This window comes from Lathyrus oleraceus, chromosome 7 (assembly GCF_024323335.1).
Source record: "Lathyrus oleraceus cultivar Zhongwan6 chromosome 7, CAAS_Psat_ZW6_1.0, whole genome shotgun sequence".
NCBI classification, from domain to species: domain Eukaryota; kingdom Viridiplantae; phylum Streptophyta; class Magnoliopsida; order Fabales; family Fabaceae; genus Lathyrus; species Lathyrus oleraceus.
The window spans coordinates 105,299,210-105,322,073 of NC_066585.1; positions in this window are offsets into that span (position 1 = coordinate 105,299,210).

The following is a 22,864-nucleotide window of genomic DNA, read 5'->3' on the forward strand; positions in this document are numbered from 1 at the left end:
GTGATGGGTGCCTAACACCTTCCCATTGCGTAATTTACCCCTTACCCAGACTCTCTGATCTTTTTATTAGTTTTCTACGTGTAAAACTTCTTAGGTTTTTGTTCGCTTTTTAACCAGTCCTTAGGATAAATAAAAGTGCGGTGGCGACTCGAATTCATTGTATACTTTGCTTATGGTTTAATCAATAAATCATATAGCGACGAATACACCGCTACAGAAAAGTGGCGACTCTGCTGGGGATCACATTAGACCTTCCCTGGCGGTATTGCCTACTTTTCACCCTTGTTGTGTGATATATTTGTTTATCTGTTATATGACATATTTTTGTACAATTTGGGATAACTGTATTGATTGTAATGTTTGAATTGCTTGATATACAATTGCTGTTTGCTTTGGTGATCTCTGTGAGATGAGTTCTATACCCGAACTCGAGTGCACTCTAGGATAGGAGAATGGCATAGTCTTGTTGACTGGTGTGGAGTATTCCTTAGCCAGTTGACTTGCGAGTCCATTCACTTGGTGGAGGTCATGTTGGATTAATAATGTCACACAAGTTATTTGTGGTTAGGCATTATTTTTTCAATCATGTGCCTTAGAAGCCAAGGACCTTAGTTTACCAAACCCATCTTGGCCTATTTTTAGGACGTAGTGCGGAGGTCGTTCAGATGTAAGATCTGATGCGATTGTTACGCGATACTACACTCATAAGAGTCTCTCTTGAGAATATTTTTGGAATACGAGTATTCGTTCCTCCGAAAATATCCGAGAGATGGGACGATGATTATGGGAACCTCTGGTAGAACATGTCTGGCAGGTTTAAACCCTAGTACACTCCCTTTGGGTGGTTCTTAACCGAGACTCCATGCTTGTGACTCTCAGCAAACCCGTGATTCGTGGTTGAGTCGTTCAAACATCGTTAATATCAATGGAACTTGGGCGTTGATAAGGTGAAAACCATAATCCGCCAAAATGGATGATTGATATTAAGGATGTTAGAGCCGGTTCATGTACCGTTAATATCAATGGAACTTGGGTGTCGATAAGGTGAAAACCTAAATCCACCAAAATGGATGATTGATATTAGGGATACAATGAGCTTTCCCACGACCTTTGTTTGGTGTGCTTTGCTTGATCCTTGAGTGTGATTGTTGCATTCATGCATTCATGCATTCATCTGCATCCATATCATCAGAAAATAAGAAAATTTTCAAGGAACTCAAAGGAGTTTATTTGCAAAAAATTTCAAACATGGAAAAACCAGGAAAAAAATTTCACCTGATATATCTGATGAGGTATTCTCATATACGATCAAATGCTTAAATATTTCAAAGTTTGCAAATAAAACCCTCGAGTTCCTTTGAAATGAAAACAAGCATATGCATAAACACTTCATGCATCATTTGCATAAGCGGGTGTTTTGTTCCGGTCTCCCGTCCTGTGGTCTGACTCTGCGGTCTTCATTTATTTTGAAGATGCACTTTGCCGGTACTATACAAGAGCCAACTCTGCCAGATTGATGGACCGTTCTGAGCAAGAAAGTTGTGAACTCAAGGGGGAATTCGCCAGACTAAGTACTGTTGATGGATTTATTTCTGGTTAACCGATCCCGGGATGGCATTGGCTATTCTTCTGGGGCATTTAATGAGCAAGGTTTGTTCAAGAGTGGAGGATTCATCCATGATGATCAGCCTGAAGAGGAAGTTGCTGCTATCTTGGAAGAGGATGCAGAGGACGTGAACAACTTCGTTATTCCTGGTGGTGTCTGCCACAATTGGGTCGCTGTAGATGTTCCTACAGTCATCCATAAATCAGAGTAATTGTTCGCTTTGTTTAAAACCCTTCTCCCATGCCAAAAGGAGGAGTGATGACATTGTTGGCAGCATTTAATACAATGATGTTTTCATTCAATTAATACATTGTTAAACATTTGTTTTTCCATTTGTTTTCACTTTTTGCTTTTTGCATGAAATCAATGATCACAAAAAACCCATAGAAACAAGAATAAAAGCAACATTTTTCATCTGCATAAATGATTTGCTTGTTAAAATTCAAAAGCTTTTCATTATCCAAAATCATTATGCAGGGATTTCTAAACCCATTGAACATAATGATCCAACGCCATCTCCCAATTTTGAATCCCCTGTATTCGAGGCAGAGGAAGATGATGTTGAAGGAATTCCTGATGAGATTACCCAACTTCTTGAGCATAAAGGAAGCTCATCCAACTGTATCATGAGAATCAGCAGAACAGTCAAACTGGGGCATTGGAAATGCAATCAAAAAAAAAAAAAAAAAAGAAAAGAAAAAAAAAAGAGAGAGGGTGAAAAAAAAAAGATGAAAAAATCAAAAATCGGAAAAAAAATTCAAATAGAAAAAGAAAAATTATACCCTCAAGTCCCAAATTGACTGATGCTGAATGGATTCAGAGTCGTTATGACCAATTGAATTTGATCGAAGAGAAGCGATTAACTGCCATGTGCCATGGTCAGTTATATCAGCAGAGAATGAAGAAAGCATTCGATAAGAAGGTTAAACCTCGTGTATTCCGAGAAGGAGACCTCGTGCTCAAGAAAGTTTTGTCTTTCGTACCCGATTCCAGGGGCAAGTGGACTCCAAACTATGAGGGTCCATATGTTGTTAAGAGAGCCTTTTCAGGCGGTGCTTTGATGCTTACAACAATGGATGGGGAGGATTTCACTCGTCCTGTGAATTCAGATGCAATCAAGAAATACTTTGCCTAAAAAAAAAAGTATATGCAAATGAAAAAACAGAATAACTCGCTAAGTTGAAAACCCGAAAGGGCGGCTTAGGCAAAAATGAGCGTCTCGGTGGAGAACCCGAAAGGGTAATCCAGGCAAAAATTAGAGACTTGGAAAAAAAGGAATTATTTGCATCCCGCTAGATTGAGTACCTCACCCTGGGGCAATCTAGGCAAAAATTAGGGATTCGGCAAGTAACTGCATCCTGACAAGACTTTCTGTTCCGCAGCCTTCTTTTCGTCAGAAGATTCTCGATTCGTCGTCAACTGAAGCTTCGCATACATCGAGATTCAAATTGGTAGAGAAATGATCATTATGTTCAATGTAGCCCTCTTCCAATATATATCACTGATTTCAAATTTGTATAGATCTATGGAGTCTTGCCATTTGCAGACTACCATTCCATCAAATCAATTTGCGCTTTTATCCAATTATTTGCACTCTTATTTGTTTCAATTCAACAAATGTTTTGCATGTTTTAATTGATAAAATGTCATTGTTTTAAACAAATAAATTTTTCAAAATTGATTGTTTTAAACAAAGTGAATATTCACAATGACAAAAGGATACTCAGGAATGTCTCAGTGCTCTCCCGAGGGTGGTATGATTCCCAACAGGTAAGACCTTAGTTTATATTCCTGGCGTTTGATTGTATCCTCTTTCTCCCGCTTTGTTGTTGGGGTTGTTCCCCAAGCCAAGCAGAGGTGGTTGTTGAAGACTCAGTTTCTTCTCCGGCAGTAATCTCCCCAGCATGTTTGTTCTCCTTGTGGTAGATTCAGTGGTTGGTGGATTGATATCCCGGTACTTTACTGCTTTCCTCAGCATTGTCGCAAGCAGAGCTGTTGGTGGGGTTGTTCCCCAGTATAGTCGCGAGCAGAGATGTTGTTGAAGACTTCGCGTTCTTCTCCAGCAGTAGTCTCTCCCCAGTGCAGTTGCCAGCGGAGTTGTTGTGTCTCTCCTCAGCATGGTTGCTTTCCGTTTTTTCCCAGCTTAGTCTGCAGAATGGTTGTTGTGGCAGTTTCTGCCTGTTGAAAGCTATCTCAATCCCCAGTAAGGTCGGTTGGTGGCTCTAGCATCCCAAGGTTGGAGGGACTTCCTGATTACTTTTGATCCTTAGTAGAGTGGCTTATTGCAGAATCTACTTGTGTGATCCGTCAGATGTATGTTCTCCCCGAGTAGAGTGACTTGTTGCAGAATCTACTTGTGTGTTGCTTTCTCCCTCAGTGGGTTGTTCCCCAAGAGAGTAGCTGACAGATTTCCCCAGTAGAGTTGCTTGTGCAGTTAGATTCTACTTGGATGATTCTCCTGCAGTGGGTTGTTCCCCAGAGTTGTTTGGAGTTGCCTTTGCGGCAGTTCTTGTTTGAGCCATGAATTCTTGTTTCTCAGTTGATGCTGAGATCCCCTGCAGATATCCTCAGGATTCTCCTGATCCCCTACAGATTGGTCTTGGTGGCAGTTTGCCTGTTGTGACTTTCTGTACCCTGTCTGGGTTGTTTCGCTGATCCATTGCTCAGAGATTTAGTGTATCCTGATCTCTTTGTATCCCCTGCAGTACCCGCAGATCTTTGCTTTACAGCATGTGGGTCTCTAGCAGATTGGCTTTCCAGTTGGTTTTTCCCCTGGAAGTATAGTACCGGGCGTTTGATTCTTGGGTCTGTTGTGTTAGATATGTTTGTTTTGTCAGCATTCATCAAACATAAATCACGCATATTCATGCATATTCATAAAACATTCAGATATACATATTGCATTTTTGCCATATATCTCTTGATTGTTGTTCTCCTGCTATGGGTGATATAGATCTCTTTATAGATCTTCCCAAGCAGATGTCGGGTGGTTAATCTCTTCATATAGAGTCAACCCGTAAGCAGAAAGTATCTGTATCTCTCCTTCTGCAGTTCCCCACTGAGATATATCCTCGTGGACGACGGTTTCTTCCGTTTCCTCCCAACACATATATTGGGATGGATTTTCCTATTGAGTTATATCCTCATAGGACGTGTTTTGATTCAGTCCGTCTTTTCGGATCAATCCCGGATTGGCGTTGTGTCATCTGTTTCTTGTGCTTCCCTGTGGAAGGAATGAATGGTTTGCCCAGTAACCGGCATCAATTCATTTATCCCCAGCGGAGTTTTGTTGGGCCTCTACCCAGTAACCGGTAATTGTAAGTCCTATGTTCCTTGCTTCTTGGCGGAATTTGTGGTTATATACCTTTTTATTCCTCAAGCAAGAGTTGTTGGTCTTCTACCCAGTAGTCGGTAGTCGTAAATCCTATTTGTCTGCTCTCCAGCAGTTTGTGGTTTGTTATAAACCCTATTTTGTTTCCCGTGCGGATTTGTGATTTTTCCCATCCCCATGCGGAGTTGTTGGTTTTCTACCCAGTATTCGGTAGATGTAAACCCTAATTTGTGGTTATTCCCACCGGAGTATGGCTACTACCCCGTATTCGATAGTTGTAAGTCCTATCTTGTTTTCCCCTAGCAGAGGTAACCTTTGTGGTTCGTTCTGGTTGTTGGTGGATCTTCTGTTGTTGTGGTTTTTTATCCCCACGCAGATTTTGCGTTTCCCTGTGGAATAAGTTGAATAAGTGCTCAGTATTTAGCCTTCATTCACCCTATCCCCCAGTGGAGTTCGTGGTCTTCTATCCCGTATTCGGTAGTTGTAAATCCCATGTTGTGATTGTTCTCCCCATTGGAGTTTGTGCCTTATGGTACAGGTGGATAATTGCCGGTTGCTAGCAATTTTATCCCAGCTGAGTCGTTGGTTTCTACCCAGTAGTCGGTAGTGGTAAACCTCTTGTTTCCTCAGCCAGATTTTTGGTCTTCTATACAATATTCGGTAGTTGTAAACCCTAATTTCTCCCCTTTACAGAGTTAACCTTGTTGTTCATCCTAACCGATGACGGTTACTCTTTGTGGTTATCTTCATTCGTTGTTTGATGTTGATATTCCTCGTTGCTTGCGGATAATTGCCGGATGCTAGCAATTTATCCCCAGCAAGTTGTCTTCTGAATCATTGCCGTATGCTCGTAATGTTATCCCTTTTTGAAGTTGCCAGTGGGTCTTTTCACCGTTTGCTAGTGATTTGTTCCCCGGATCATTGATTGTTTATCAATGTATCCCCAGCCAGTCCCTGTGGATAATTGCCGGATGCTTGCAATTCGTCCTCAGCAGATCGCCCTTCATTTACCCGTTTGCCCGGTAGTGATTGTTGCTCCTTTTGATTGGTCATCATTATATACCTATTTTGGTATCCCGATGCCTTTCTTCTCGGTCGATTTATCCTTTGTTAACCCTTGTACCGGTTGTGGATAATCTTCCATGCGAGTGTGTTATCCACGTTCTGACGGTAATGGATAATATATCTCATGCACTCTTCAGTCGAAGCCTTTTGTGTTTCCCCGATCGAGTAAGATTCGTTGTTTCCCTTTGCGGAATCGTATATTTGTTGGATAATTGTCGGATGCTTGCAATTTATCCCCTTTGAGTTGTCTTTTGTTTACCCGGATGCTTGGTATCGATTGTCTCTCTTTTTGGTTAGTCACCTATTATATACTTCGGTATCTCTGGTGTCTTTTCCTTTCGAGTATGTTATTCACGGTCTGCCGGTAATGAATAATATATCTCTTTCACTCCTTGGTTGGAATCCTTTGTTGATCTTCCCCCAGTAGAGTAAGATTTGTATTCTTTATAGAATCGAATACCCATCCTTTAACCAGTTTGTGTTTTGGATGACGAGTGTTTTGGCATATATACCAATCCACGTTTTCGGTAGATCACCTATTATATACTTTGGTATCCCTGGTGTTTCTTACCATGCGAGTGTATTATCTACGGTTTGCCGGTAATAGATGATATATCTCATGCGAGTATTCTATCCACGTTCTGACGGTAATGGATATTATATCTCATGCACTCTTTGGGTTTGTGTCCTCAGTTGAGTAAGATTCGTTTTTCCTGTTGTGGATTCGAATGTCCATCCTGTAAGTCGATTTGCTTTTTCAAGCCCTCCTTTCGGATGATGAGTGTTTTGGCATATATACCAATTCACGTCTTTGGTAGGTCACCTATTATATACTCCGGTATCTCTGGTGTCTCTTCCTTTTCGAGTATATTATTCACGGTCTGCCGGTAATGAATAATATGTCTCATGCGCTCTTGGGTTAATCTTTTGATTGTTTTCTCCGCAGAGTAAGATTCATATTCCTTGTGGAATTGGATATCCATCCTATAAATAAGTCTGCTTTTCTAACTTTCTTCAGGATGATGAGTGTCTTGGCATATATACCAATTCACGTTTCGGTCGGTCACCTATTATATACTTCGGTATCCCTGGTGTTCCTTCCTTTCTGCTCCCTATTATGACCTTGGTCCCCTGTGGAGTCAGATTTTCCTGAGTTGATGTACCTTTTTTAGGTCTTTCTCAGATGTTTGGATTGATTGATATCTCTTACCCTTATACCGGTCTTAGATATTCTTTCTTCCTGATTTTGTTGCCCTTATACCGGTAACATCTCACCTTTGGCTTCCCCTGGAAAGTCTTTTCGAGATTTCCCCAGCGGAATTGTATTGCTATTTGTGTTGCTGTATTGGAGTTATCCCCAGTACATGCATTTTTGAGTCAGCTTGAGTCCTTTCCAATGGGAGTGTTTTCCTTTGGAATTGCTTCTTTCCCCGGCTTGAGTCCTTTACTTCCCCAGTGAGGTCTCCAGTCTGATTTCTGTTATCCCCTAATCAGAGTCGTGTCTTGCGCACGTTGTGTCAGTTTTGTTTTCCCCAACCCGGAGTCGTGTCCTGCTCACGTATTCCTTTTCTTTTATTATCCCCAATAAGAATCCCCACGAGAGTCTTGTTAGAGTCTCTGTTCCTGGTGAGTGTATTACTCCGATGGATCGTCTTTTCTTCTGTGTGAACCATATTCCCCACAGAGTTTGTGTCTTTTGCATGCATACATTTGCATCATGAGGTCTCTTAGGGACCAAAATTTGTCTCTTTACTGTTATTTAAGTCCATTCTACCGCGTCGATATGAAGATTTCTAAACTTCACTTCTCCGGCTAGAATGACCTTAAATAGGGGCATCTGTAAGACCCCAATTTTTGCCCTAAGATCCCTCATGGCATCATGTCATATCATAACATTGCCTCAAGGATCATTGTACATCTTTGCTTCCCTCCTAGTGGGTGGGTATCCTGTGAGTGTGATTTTTGATCACCAAGCATGTATTACATTTGTATATCATTGCTTTTCATTTGTTATCTAACCAAAAGTACAAAAATATTGTCATCTAACCTTGTTTCTTGCAGATGAAGCAAACTAGGTCAAAATAGTCAAATCAGCCATTGAGCAATGGATGGTGGCCATTCTTGAAGAATTTGGGCACCATGATCATTCATCATAAGTTCATATAAGTTGTGATATCATTTTGGATCAAGATCTCATGTGAAAGAGGCTTGGAATTCATCAGAACATGGCTCAGTCAACCAAAACCCTAGAAAAGTCAGCTATGGTCAACTGTGCATTTAATCAGGAATTGGAAGGTGTGAGATGGTTGGAAAGACCTCATTCATGTCCATATGAGCCTCATTTGGCATTTCAAAGATCAAGGTTGAAGAATTTGAAGTCAAACAAAAAGTTTCCCAAAATGGAAATGACCTGTAATTTTCACCTGCCAAAAATGGAAAGTCATGCTCCTCAAAATTACATCATGAACCAAGCTTCAAATCAAAATTTGTCCAACATGAAAGTTGAAGATCTTGTTCTTACCTTTCCAAAAAGTCTAAGAACACTCATTTCCCATTTATGGTTGGCAAGTTATGATCAAATCATGTTCAAGAATTTTGGAATTTCAAAGTGGCATATCTTTCAAACCATTAGGCCAAATTGGATGGTTCCTTTTTGAGCAAATCCCATTTGATGTGTACTATCCAAATCCATCATCACATTTCATCAAAAACCTTCACATAAAAAGGTCATTTTTCAAGTGGACCATTTAAAAATTGGTGGGAAAAAAGGCCAAATTTCAAAATACAAGGAATTTTCACATGAAACCAATTGAAATAGCTTCTAAATGTGATTTGTGGTATGCTGCAAAAGAAAAATTACTGTTCCATTGGTTCTAAGTTCAAAAGGGCAAATTGGCCAAAGTGCATAATGTGCAATTTTGCTAATCACTCCAATTTGGCTAATCATGATTAAGGCATGGGTTAAGAGGAACTATAAAGGTCTAATCATAACAGAATGCTCAGAATCAACAATCACAATTCAGATCAAAATCATAAAATCTCACAAATTCTCTCAATTTTCACAATTTTGCACATTCACTTTTTTCACCAATTCACCAAGAATCCATCAATCTTTGTGCTATTTTTTGCTGTGATCATCATTTGCAGGTGATTTGGAGGAGCTGTTTTTGGTAATTGATTGAAGAATCGAGCAAAAACTCCAACTGTTACAAGCTTGCTCTCACATGGCAGTTGCAAGATTTCACTGATCCAAGCACGATTGAGCTGAACATTCATCACCATTCACCTTCCACAACATCCTACTCCATCTGTTTTCACGATTCGAGGCCAAAAACACACGGATTCAAGCACTGCACATCAAGAAGGTAAAATCTCGATTCCTTCGATTCTTGAAATCCACATGTGGCTTAGGTAGATCATTGAACATAGAGTATTCTGACATTTGAATCGTGCATTTTCGTCCACTATCCATGGAGAAATCTAGATCTGAAGTTCGTATGTCAAAACATTTCTTGATTAGATCTTTTTGTATGTTGACTTCTGGATGATTTCGTTACCATATCCGTGATCCTCGTGGAAAGACGAAGAGAACCATATATAATTTGTACATTTTCGTGCAAAATTGTTCTTCACGATTTCTGGAATTGATGAACAGTGATGAACACGTTGTTTCCGTCCAGTTTCGCGTGCGTAGATCCGTGTTGGCCTGGCTTTTCGTTCAAATTTCCGTTTCCCGCCGCGCCGAGCCAATCACAACGCGCCATGCAGTTTAATGAAACTGCAGCGTTTTAGCCCTGGCCTTGATAATTACAATAGTGCCATTAGCTGATTTATTTAATTCATTTAAATCATTTCCAACTTAAATAATTATTTCACTCTTAATCAAAACTTCTAAAATTCGTAATTAATTCATCCCTAATCCAAATTGAATGGGGATTTTTGTGTTGAACTCCAAATTTTATCTAGTTTTTTTTAGGCATGATAATGGTAGTTGTGCCTGGTGTATTTTTTGATTTGCCTAATGATCTTGATCATGTATGATATGTGCATATGTTTTACCATTTCCTTCATAAAATAATCATGCATTATCCAAAATGAATGAAATTTCACATGCTTGTTCTTGACTCTTTCCTGGTGATTTTGATGTATAGTTTGCTATTTTTGAGTCCCTGGTTAGAGAGATATGATGTGATCTTCATGAGTGTGACAATATGTGTCACACTATGTTATGCCATGTTCATGATTTTATTTTCCATGCTTATGCTAGGCCAATGGCTCTGATTTTTTGCATATGATATCATATGTATGTCTAGTTTCACCATGATTTTTTGTAGGAATTGTTGATACATTTCCTATTTAATTGGTATTTTTGTTTGCTGTTTACCATTTTGTGAACTTTTCTTGAGTGATCAACTTACATGGCTTGTAAAATGCTCATTCCTTATCATATGAAGATGAAATTTGGTGGAGTGTTTATTAACATGTTTAGCTTCACTTTGGCTTTGGTCCCATTCATTTCTCATTTGTTTTCACTGTTTTACACTTGCCTAAAGTTGACATATGATTTGTGACATAGTTTAGGTTGATTTTTGCATACCATGACTTCCTGATTTAATTCCCCTACTTCCATTTATCCAAATGCCATGAAATTTGATATGTAGCTCATTGAATGTTTTCTGTTTGAGCTGGAATTTTTGTGGAATTTATTGAGCTGTTTTGGTATTAGTTTGAGTGTAATCATTCTGTTAGCTCCAATGTGATTCCAAAATGCATAGTTTGACATGTTTAGCTTATGAAATGCAATTGGTGAATGTTTTTGATATGGGACCAGCTGGAATTTATTCTTGTTTGTTAAATCTTGATTGTGATCAATTTTCACTTGCTGTTTTGAATTTTTCATCTCCTTTTGACCCTAGGCTTGTCCTAGTGGTCTTACTTCTCACCTTTGAGTTGTTTTTTCAGGTTAAGAAGCAAAATGCTTTGAAGAGTTTAATTCAAGTTGATTGATTTTGGTTTATTTGATTATCATGAACTAACTTGGTCTGTTTTGTAGGATGCTAACTCATTTCATTTGAGTTTGTGCTTTGCACATGTGATTGATTGTGTTGTTTGTTGGTTCTTAACTTGTCTGTTTTGTCTTTGTGACTTGAATACTGATTATACTTGATTGATTTCAGGTACCATAGCCGCTTTAGTTCCTTGAGAACTAGCTATTGCTTTGCTTTGCTTAAGCATTGAGGTAGACTCTCTTGTCTCCATGTAGTCTGGAAGACCTGGCTTGTTATTTAGCCAGGCAACTGTCTGAAGTCCTCCTTAAGAGGCGATGTTTGTGATTGTTTACTTTGTCCCCAAGCAGGTAAAGACCTCATATGAGGCAATTGGTAGACAAAAGAGATATGTAACCTATCTCCTACTATTCTGTGAGTCTCTCACCTTGCTCACACCACATGTGTTGATGCATAGTGAGTAAAAGCCCAAGATCTATCGAGTCTAACTTGTGGAGAGAGTTCCATCTTTCTGAACTCCCACACCTTCTGATATTCAATACTCTCTCTGACCAGAGATAAGAGTGATGAGGCACACCCCTCATATCCTTTCATTTGCTTCACCTTGGCTCTCGATGTCAAGGTTAAGAGCACCATTCACCTATTCCAGTTGACTTTTTTTAAGTCAAACCCTTTGATTGAGCCTAATTGTTTGGTTATAGTGGGTGCTAAATGACTTTGTTTGTTTGATTGATTATTGGATTCATTTGAACATGATTGCTTACTTGCCATTGTGCATTCATCATTATTGATTGTTAATTCTTGTATGATCATTATTGCATACCCTTGTGGTTTGTTTGAGTTTACCCATTGAGGACAATTGTAAGACCATGTTCTTTGGCCATTGTTCCTGTGATATGGAAGGATAGAGTGTAAGACCTCATTGGTCACTCATATCTTCTTTGCTCTTGTTTGTTGTATGAGAGGATGCAATTGTAAGTCCCGGTGATGTGGCATTTGTATTCCTATGACCATACTTTGGAGGTTGGTTTAAGTCCAGATAGATTGGCATCCGACATCCAAGTTTTGTTTTACTTTAGGAGGTTGGTGTAAACCCAGTTATTGGTATCCGACATCCGCTTTTTCTTTGTGAGATTGGTATAAGACCATTGATGGCATCCGGTATCATTGTTTTATTTTAGGAGATTGGTGTAAACCCAGTTATTGGTATCCAACATTCGCTTTTGTTTGTGAGATTGGTATAAGACCATTGATGGCATCCGGTATCACCTTGCTTTTATTTTGCTTACTTACTTTGTTGCCCCACTCCTAAGGACACACTTGAATCATCTTCTATATGATTTCAAAAGGTGAACTTCTAGGAAGTTTTACACTTCATCCACACCCTTTTTGTTTCCAAACCCCTTTTCACTTGTTGACTTTTAAAAACTTGTAAATGCATGTTGTGCAAACATTCTCATCCTCTTTTCAAATTAGAAACCCGGACCCTAAGTCCTTGACTTTTCAAACTTCTTTTCATAACACTTCTTTGAATCAATCTAACCATACTTTGACCATCCTTTGTGAATAATCATAATCAATTAATCCAACTCATTCAATTGTTTTGTGGCTTTGTCCATGCTTGTTAAATTTTCATACATTAGCCATAGGTTTGATTTATCCTAGTTGGTTGATGTTAATCTCACCTAATTGTCCTTAGTTGATTGAATTGTAAGTCTTCCTTGCTTATTATAGGGTTAACCCCTCACTAGCAAGTGGAAGCTTTTCTCACATGGTGGACTTGTTGTTTCATAAGGTTGAGTTTTCTCCCGTGGATAACGTAAAGCCTTAGTGCTATTGTTTTAAAATGAACTCACAAATGTTTTGGAAATCTTTTAGCCGAACTACGGCGTTTTGATCCTTACCTTTGATGGAAGGTACGTAGGCAACGGGTTCATCCGTTCAAACACAAAAATAATTAACTTGTATATTCTTTTCTCATCATCTCATTCATGTTTGCACAATATGTCATAAACAAATAAACATTTCTTATACAACAAGTGTGAAAAGGGCTCCCTAGGAGTACCTAGGACGTGATGGGTGCCTAACACCTTCCCATTGCGTAATTTACCCCTTACCCAGACTCTCTGATCTTTTTATTAGTTTTCTACGTGTAAAACTTCTTAGGTTTTTGTTCGCTTTTTAACCAGTCCTTAGGATAAATAAAAGTGCGGTGGCGACTCGAATTCATTGTATACTTTGCTTATGGTTTAATCAATAAATCATATAGCGACGAATACACCGCTACACCACCTAGCGTACGGTACATTTCTGAAGGGTAGTCTAGCGTGTGACTACCCCCTTTTCGTAATCAGATTCAGCCTAACGGACGGCCCATTCTGCTCAGAGACGGTCTAGCGTACGACCCATTCGGATGTTCATCTCCTCACAGGCTACCTGGCGTACGGTACATCCTGAAGTGTAGTCTAGCATACGACTACCCCTTTCATCCTCAGATACAGCCTAATGGACGGCTCATTTTGCAACTCAGATACGATCTAGCGTACGATCCATTCGGATCTTTCCTCCCCAGCAAAGGCATCCGCCTAATGAACAACTCACTCTGCTATTCAGATACGGTCTAGCGTATGATCCATTCTGATCCCTTATCCCCAGCAGCGTATAACACACTCTGACTCCCCAGCGAAGTCGACAGCATAATGGAGGACTCACTATACGGTCTAGCGTATGACCCGGTATGATACCCATGGCTTCAGATATCGTCTAACGTACGACACAATCTGAAGCTCTCATCATCAAACTTCCTGGATGGCATCTTTAAGCCCATCTACATCAAGACTATTTGACAAGTGCAAATTTTTGGGGCATTCTAGTGTTCAATAATCTTCCACCTCCAGACCACGAATGGCATACCTGCCATCCTAACTCTCTCGGTTCAAGAATATTGAACAGGGGCAGCTGTCATACCCCAAAATTTGCCCATTAATCTCGCAAAACATTTCTCGAAGCACTCCAACTTATTCTGCAAGGCACTGACCTTAAAGGAACAAAAGCCCAGCTCACAACAGGCCCAATCCAGAAAAAGGCCCAAACTAGCTCGCGCGCTAGGCGAGCAACTCCTTCGCCTAGCGAATCTTGCGAATACCAGAATTATTGGGCTTCATTCTGAGCCCATTAGGTCACAAATGGCCTGCTCGCTAGGCGAGCAAATCCTTCGCCTAGCGAACCCTTCGCTACAACGCTCGCCTAGCGAAGCTTGCGATATATCAGAATTTTTGGGCTTCATTCTGAGCCCATTAGGTCACCACAATCACTATAAATACCGACACTTCAGTCACGAAAAAGAGGACGGAAAAACGGAGGAAGACGGACAGAAACCCTGGAGACCAACTCAGAGAATTCCGAGTAAAGAAACCCTGAAGGCCGCTCATCCGCACCAAGGTTGCCTCCGCCCAATTCGACCCGATTTGCCAATCCAAAGCTGCAATTCCATTGCAAACAGGTTTGCGCATCTCTACTGTTTTATGCTTTTAATCGGTAATCGCTACATACATAAGGCATCATGATTAAATTTTCGGATATGTAATTTGATTTCACATGTGAATTTAAGTATGCCTGAATATCCTGAATGTTTGTCCATGCTATTCCTGTAATTAAATGCCATAAAGTTCAGGGTTCCGGAATCATGCTGCTATCAAACTCAAAACCCGTAGCAGCTCGCTAGCACATCGCTAAGCGAGCCTGTAGCGAGCGCTCGCTAAGCCTTCGCTAGGCGAAGCAGGAGCGAACGGGACAGTGGTTGTTTTGTTTCTTTTCTGTTCTACCTTATGTTTATCTAATCAAGATTCATTATAATTCTGCATCATTTGGCCTGACTTTATGACTGTTGTTTTTATGTTGTGGTGCAATTTTCAATTGTACTTTATCTCGATGTTCTAACCCGTGTGCTGAATTGTGTAAAGGCTTACATATTCCCGAGGAAACGGCCGGCTAGGTATTCCACTTTATGTTTGGGATACCCTTATGGAGATGGATTCTGAATTACTTAATTTTTATGTGGAGATTCATCCTAAATTCCCTAGCTAATTTTAATGTATTGATTTCGTCAATTTTAATGTGGACCTAATTACTTAATCGATTACGGCTATCTAATTAATTGTAAAACTTTGCCTTTAAATATGCGATCTTGGACTTCTCTTTGTTGCCTTACGATATTACGGTATTATGGTCATGTCCCGCGAATGTGGGGATACACTTAGCAAAGACCCTTCGATTAAATCATCATAGTCCCTCGAATGTTGCCTTTGTCCCTCGATGACCCTTCGGTATAGCCTACGGTTAAATGATGATCGTCCCTTCGAATGCTAAGGTATCCTTACAAATGTTGCCTTCAATGACCAATCGATGACCCTACGATGACCCTTTTACATCCAAAGGATAAAACTACTTACTTCTCAATAGTAAGGACAATTTTACCCTCATAAGGATAGGAAATGCCCGTAAAGACCTTGGACAGGTATAACTCTTAATTGCTTATTCACAACCTAAAATATTTTTCACACCCCACACCTTTCAAAACATCTTTTAGAAAATCACCACTTGGTATACATTCATACTAGAATCATTACCGAGTTATATTTTTCTAAACAACTTTCAAAACTAAACGAGATAACCACTTTGTATACATTCATACAAGAATCATTACAAAGTTAAATTCTCTTTTCAAAACATTTTCTAAACAATTCACAACCACTTTTTCCAGACAAACATAAGTGATCAAGCAATTAAGAGCCCATGGATAACCATGGATACAAAGGGTGCTAACACCTTCCCTTTGTATAATGTACCTCCCGAACCTAAAATCTAATTAAGGTCTTTCCTGTTCTTTTCCACCTTTCCTTATTGGATAAAAGAAAAGTCGGTGGCGACTCTTGCTATCCGCGACATTGCGATTAAAAGCAAAACACCTCAAGTCAGTTCACCGTATGACAATCATCATCATATGTGTTGTTAGCAAATAGTATACCACAATTCATAGTTCCATTTAGGTACCTTAGAAGTCTCCTTGTTGCTTTCATGTGTGATACCTTAGGATCATCCATGTATCTACTTATCAAGGAAACAAAAAACATATGTCAAGTCTGTTATTGCATAGGTATCTCAAAAAGTATATTATCTGCTTAAACAAGGGTGTATTGACCTTGTCATCATCTCCATTCTTCTTAAGTTTCAAGTTTGCTTCACTGTATCTCAAAAAGTATATTATCTGTTTAAACAAGGTTGTATTGACCTTGTCATCATCTTCATTCTTCTCAAGTTTCAAGTTTGCTTTAATAGGTGAAGTTGCAGAGCTAGATTCAAGCATGTTAAACTCCTTAAGAACTTATTTGGCATACTTTCTTTTATGTAGAATCATACCTCTTCCAATTCTTAGAAGATCAGTGTCTTTAGAAATAAGATAGGTCTCCCAAATCTGATATTTCAAATTCCTTCATCATCAGCTGCTTGAACGTGTCCAGATCTTTGATATTATTTCTTGTGACTGACAAATCATCAACATACATATAGGTGATTGTTATGTCACCTTCTTTGGACTGCACATATACTTCATATTCAGATCTACATTTCGTAAAACCCAATTTCACCAAATATGATTCAATTTTCTTATTACATGCCCTTGGGGCCTGTTTGAGGCCATAAAGGGCTTTGTGCAACATATACACCATCTTTTCTTTCCCTTCTTTCACAAAACCTAGAGGTTGTATGATATATACCTCTTCATCTAATGTTTCATTGAGAAATGAAGATTTCACATCAAGATGGTATGTAATCCAACTTTTCTTGCAGGCCAAGGCAACTACCAACCTAAATGTTTCCAATCTAGCAATTGGAGCACACACTTCTGAGTTGTCAATACATGCTCTCTGTAGAAATCCTCTTGCTACTAACATGGCCTTATGCTTAGATATTGAGCTATCAAGGTTGTGCTTCATCTTACAGACCCATTTTACCTTAATTTTTTTGTGTTGGTTGGTAACTTGACAAGTTGCCATGTATGATTCATTTCTATTGTTGTCAACTCTTCAACCATAGCATTATTCCATGCTTCACTCTTCAAGGCTTCATTATGGTTGATAGGTTATGCATCAGCTAGTAAGAAAAAACGAACAAGATCCACATCCTTTGTAACCTCATTTCCCACAAATACCTCACAATCTTCTAATCTTGTTGGGAGTGTCCTTGTTTTCTGAGGCTTTTTAATGATCACGGGTACACCTTCATGTAAGTCAGTTGGTATATCGTCTTCTTCTTCTTCTGACTCTTCCTTCAACCCTGAGTTCAACAAAGGTTTACTACATGTGCTATTTGATGTCCAATTTCGTGCTTCATTTTCGTCAGTAATAATGTCTCTACTGATTATAATCTTCTCAGTGATTGGATTAAATAATCTATAAGCACCAGTTTTGTGAGCCAACCAGAATCATGGCTTCACTCTTGTCATCCAACTTTTTCCTTCTAGCACCAGGAAAGTGTTTGCAACAAACCGAGCCAAACACTATAAGATGATTCACAGGTGGTTTATTGGCACTTCATACCTCTTCTTAAACCTTATTCTTCAATTTCCTTATTGGACATCTGTTTAGCATATATGTAGCAGTAAACTACTGCTTCACCTTACAATGAGTTAGGTTTGTCTTTTTTCTTTAGCATACACCTGGCCGTATCTAGCATGCTTTTATTCCTCCTCTCAGCTATACCATTATGTTGAGGGGTATATGGAGTAGTCTCTTCATGATCAATTTCATTATGAGCCTAAAATTCTTCAAATATCTTGGAAATATACTTTCATCCACCATTTGTTATGAGTATTTTGATCTTCTTCTCACTTTCATTTTCCACAATCAACTTGAATCTTTTAAAGACTTCAAACACTTCATCTTTGTGATTGATCAAATACACCCAGAGTTTTTTATTATGCTCATCACAAAAGAAACAAAGTATATATTTTCACCAATTGTATGGTCTTTAAAAGGGCCACAAACATCTTAGTGTACAACCTCGAGAATGCTTGTTAATCTCATAGGAAAATAGGACTTGAATAAATTTCTAGATTGCTTTCCTACCAAGCAACCTTCATATAATTTCTCAGGAGTTGACAATTTTGGAATACCAAGCACCATCTCTTATGTCACCAGTTAATTGAGATATGAAATTTCAATTGACCAAATCTCAGATGCCACAACCAACTTTGTTTCTTCTTAATCACAACCTACAAACATTGAACTTATGTTGAACTTATTATAGTCTTAAAGGTTCTATTATTTTACAAATGAGATATCAAAATCAACTTGTTGGTTGGATCAAACAACTCAAGGCTTCATTTTTCAGTTATTGGGAATCCTTTCTCAATAAGTTGACCAACACTCAAAAAGTTACACTTCATGTCTGGCACATATAACACATCTTCCATTATGGCTAGATTAACATTGCTCCTTGTGATCACCATGTTACTTACTCCTTCTGCCTATAGTGATCTTCTATCTACAAGCCTGGTCTTGCTTCTTCTTGAGTCATCGAACTTGATCAACAATGACATATTGTAACACCTCAAAATTTGCCCTCCTCTCTTGGGACTAGCTTAACATATGGCATATCATTTTTTAGGTCATTAGGCATTGCATATTTGCATATCATGTGGTAACATTGTGCAAGTCATCTTCCTAAGTCTTGATCAGGAGATAAAGAGGTTAAGATGCAAGCTAGGGTTTCATTGAATGGATCACTAATCATCTGAGGATGTGTGGTACAAATTAGGGTTTCTTGATTCTCAAGGAGATTGGTCTTTATCTTGGTTGAAATGATACATCATCATCATGGTTTTGTCATCACCAAGAGATTGATCAGATACCTTGAGATTAGGGTTTTGACCACTGGTCAACCCTAATCATCTGCATTGGGCCAGTCAGGGCTTGGCAAGGAGATGGGGTCTACAATGGATATGGGGATCATTTCGTGATTGTATTGAGCTTATGGAAGCTAGGGTTGCATCATTGAGCCATTTCATCAGGAGTTGGAGGCTCAACTTGATCAGTGCATAGCCAAATTCATCTATCAGTCAGAAAAGTCAATTGTGGTCAACTGTGCCTGAATTGATGGATTTGGAGGTGGGAGAGAGTTAGATACACTTCATTCATGTCCAAACAAGTTTCATTTGGCATTTCAAACATCAAGAATGAAGAAAATAAAGTCAGATGGAAACTTTCCAAAAATAGAAAGTGACTTGTAATTGAAAACTGCCAAAAATGGAAAGTTTTTCTCCTCAAAATTACGTGTCCAAAAATGTTTCAAATGAAAATTTGTTCAACATGAAAGTTGTAGATCTTGCTCTCCCCTTTCCAAAAAGTCCAAGAACATAAATTTCTCATATGTGTTTGGCAAGTTATGGATTGATCGTTGTCCAAAAAAGTTGAATTTCAAAGTGGCATAACTCTTGATTCACAAGGCCAAATTGAGTGAGGTTTCTTTGAGCAAACTCCATTTGACATGTACTATCATGATCCATCATCACATTTCATCAAAAATCATCACATAAAAAGTCCATTTTTCAAGTGGACTTAATTTGAAAAAGTGGAGGGAAAAAGGTGTTTTTGAGAGATATTCATTATTTTCACATGATTCCACTTGCATTAGCTCACATATAGCATTTGTAACTTGCTGCAACAAAGAAATTTTACTGTTACATTGCATTGGCATAAGTGAGGTGAAATGACAAAATTGTCCATTTAGCATGAAAAGGCATTTTTACTAATCCACTTCATTAACACTAATTGTGATTACTAACATGATTAACATCACATATATAAACATAATCCTAACTGTTTTTTGATTAATCATAACAGAATTTCATTCTAGATCTGAAAATCTCAAAAACCTCTTCACTTTCTCTCTCACTTTTTTTCCAAAAATTTGCAATTTCTTCAAAAACTTTGCATTGATCTTCATCTACTCATCATCTATATGCATTATTGAAGCTAATTGAAGCAAGATTTCCTCATTTCCAAGCCAAATTTTGGACTGTTAAAGTGAGGTGCAACAATGGCAATTCAAGATTTCATCAAGATCGTGCACAATTAACATCCAAGACTTGCTTCATTCATCAACTCAAGCATCATAGAAGATCTGTTTTGGCATTACAAGGTGGAAAACGCACGAATTCACAACTGTACATCATTGAAGGTGATTTTTCGACCTCAATAATTCTTGAATTTGTTTGATGCTTTAGATAGATCTTTGAATGTAGAGAATTCTGCAATTTGAACCACTAAATTTGGTTGAGAAACGAGGAAGTTATGATGATTTGAAGTTTTGTGCACAAACATGTTTTGCTTCGATTTTTTTTATTTATCAAGAATTAGGAAAAATTAATTTGAGATTCATGATGTACGTTGAAAGACCTTTCCGTTGATATAAAGTTTGTCCAATTTGGTGAACATTTGTTCTTGAGCCTATGAATGTATGAATGTCATGAAGAACTTGAAAATTTTCAAAAAAACATGTGTTAGATCCATTCGCGCGGTACTGTTCATGAAATCCCGTGTTTGTGTGCGCTGCCTTATTAGACCACTGTTCGGTCCTGCTGTACAGCATGCCTCCTTGGCCTAGCGGTTGGTGAGAGCGCCTGTGACCACTACGTATAGGGTTCGAGTCCGTGCTATGTCACTTTTCCACTTTGTCTTTCCATTAATTTTCATTATGTTTTCATGTGCTTCACTTGCTTGTTCAACTTTTTTTTTTCTCAACATCAAAAATCCATATCTAACTCATTTTTGATCCAAATTTGATGAGACTTTTTTCACCATTCTCCTTGTGATGTGTACTTTTTTATGGTGATTTTTAATATTTTTGTGCACGTGTGGAAAAATAAAATGCCTAGGGATTGTTTGAATGTATCATTTGTGTATATGTTTTTCCATATTGATCATGAAATCTTGTGCCTTATCCAAAATGTTTGAAATTTTACATGCACATTCTTGACTCTTTCCTGGTGATTTTGATGTATAGTTTGCTAATTTTGAGTCCCTGGTTAGAGAGATATGATGTGATCAAGTTGAGTGTGACAATGTGTGTCACACTATGTTATGTCAACTTCATGAATTTTGTTCCCATGCTTATGCGTTTCCATTTGCTCTCAATTTTTGCATGTGATATCATCTAAATGTCTAGTTTGAGCTTGATTTTTTGTAGGATTTATTGATCTATTTCCTATTTGATTGGGATTTTTGTTTGCTGTTTAGTCATTTGTTGACTTTTTGTGACACATGTTGGCATTTGATTTGTGAAATTCTGGTTATTAATTGGATGGATGTGCAATTTTGTGGATTGATTCTTAACATGTTTAACTTCATTTTGGCTTTGGTCCCATTCATTTTTCTTATTCCATTTCTGTTTTACACTTGCCTAAAGTTGATACATGATTTGTGGCATTGTTTGAGCTTGTATAAGCATGACTTGACTTAGTGAATTTAATTTCCCTACTTCCTCTGGTCCAAATAGCATGAAATTTGATATGATGCTCATTGAATGCGTTCTGTTTAGGCTTGAATTTTTGTGGAATTTATTGAGCTGTTTTGATATTGATTTGATTGTGATCATTCTGTTTGCTCTAATGTGTTTCCAAAGTGCGTAGTTTGACATGTTTTGTGTATGAAATGGATTTGGTACATAGTTTTGATGTGAGACCAATTGGATTATCTTTTTGCTTGATAAATATTGGTTTTGATTAATTTTCACTTGCTGTTTTGAATTTTTCATCTCTTTTGGACCCTAGGCTTGTCCTAGTGGTCTTGTTTCTCACGTTTGAATGTGATTTTCAGGTTGAAGAAGCAAATGCTTTGAAGAGTTTAATTCAAGTTGATTAAGTTTGGTTTATATGCTTGTTATGAACTAACTTGGTTTATTTTGTAGGATGCTTGGCTCACTTGAGTTGATTGTGCTTTGCATAGTGCATTGTCTGATTGTGTTGTCTGTTGGTTCTTATCTTGTCTGTTTTGACTCTGTGATTGGTATACTGACTGAATTAGATTAATTTCAGGTACTTTAGTCGCTAACAGTTCATCTTTGAACTTGCTTTGTGCTGCTGCTTGGTTGTATAAACCAATTGAGGTAGACTCTCTTGTCTCCATGTAATCTGGAAGACCTGGCTTGTTATTTAGCCAGGCAACTGTCTGAAGTCCTCCTTAAGAGGCGATGATTGTGATTGTTTAACTTTGTCCCCAAGCAGGAAAAGACCTTGATTAAGGCAATTGGCAGAACCCAAGGGATGTGCAATCCATCCCCTGCTATTCTTGTTGAGTCGTCCCTCTGCTCACACCACTGTGTTGATGCATTGGGACATTAACCCAAGATCAGTTGAGTCAGAGTCTTGAGTGTAGAAGGGTTCCCACTTCCTGAACCCACGCTCCTTTGTCTGAAGCTCTCCCTGGCCAGGGATAAGAGCTGTGAAGTCTCATCTTCACTCACCTTTCATCTGCTTCACCCTGACTCTCAATGTCAGGGTTAAGAGCGAACACTACCATGTACAGTTGGCTTGCTCTTGCAGCCTCACCCTTGTTTGAGCCTCACTTGACTGGATATAGTGTGTGCTACTTGTGAATGTTTGCTTTATTTTGATTGAGCATGTGTGCTTTGTTTTTTCCTGGTTAGGATTAGCTTGCTGTTGTGCAAGTAGATAGCGAACCATAACATAGGGCAATGATGCATGATAACATCTAGGCTCGAGTCCAGCTCCCTAGTAGTGTGTCTCCCTTTGTATCTGGTTAGGTGAGAATTTCTTTCCTGTTCAGGGGAACTACGTCG